Here is a 912-nt window from a genome sequence, read left to right as displayed (position 1 = left end):
GGTTTCTGGTTGTGAAGTGATTTAACTGTGGTTTTTCAGTACAGTTGCTTCTGTTGTTACAGATGTTACAGTTCCTGATATCCCATTGGAAACTGATGCGGGCATGGAGATCACCCAGTTTATTATCTAAAGCCTGCACAATGGCTAGCAGGATGCTACTTGGGTGGGTGCCCATCTTCTCCATCTTTTCCTTGATGTTTACTGATGTTCACATACGAAACCTCTACTTTGCCAGCTGGCAGAAGTCAGCAGGAGAAGTGTTTACAGACTGGTGAGCTGATTTCTTCGTCCTGATGAGTGACGTCCAAAGTCAACCACAAAAAGCACTACTGACACTTGCAAAAGAAGACATGAGAGTACAAGGGGGGGACAGCTGCCAAGCAGCCAAACACAGCTGTGGACCAGGGACATTTCCAGTCATGTTTAAGGCGACAAAACTGGGTACTTTAAGCCAAAAAAACAAACTTTTCCTAACCCTAATGAAGTGTTTTTTGTTCTTAAACCACAGTGATGTCACAACATAAAAAAAAGTAAAGCGATGTGAAGTTTAGTATATCAGATATATGAAATATACAAATGTAACATATTCATGGTTTGCAGAAATGCACAAAGCATTCATTCTTGCAACTGGGTCAGCTTTCAACCTTCATCAGCCAGAAATGCACTGGACACACACGCACAAAAAAAACACAGTTCAGATTTTAGGATCTAATTCTCGATTGGCATTTCCAGAGTTGTATCCTAACATCTGCTGTTTTAAACTTTAATTTGGATCTGTATATATTCGTCTAGGTGGTGTTTTCTTTGGATTTCAACAATTACAGTTGTGTTATAGGTTAAGAATTTGTTGGTGCTAAATTTACCATAATTTACTAGTTGGGCTACAGGTTGAGACAGAATGTAAAGCCTTGA

This window comes from Epinephelus fuscoguttatus, linkage group LG10 (genome assembly GCF_011397635.1).
Source record: "Epinephelus fuscoguttatus linkage group LG10, E.fuscoguttatus.final_Chr_v1".
Taxonomy (NCBI): domain Eukaryota; kingdom Metazoa; phylum Chordata; class Actinopteri; order Perciformes; family Serranidae; genus Epinephelus; species Epinephelus fuscoguttatus.
This window is presented reverse-complemented; position numbering follows the sequence as displayed.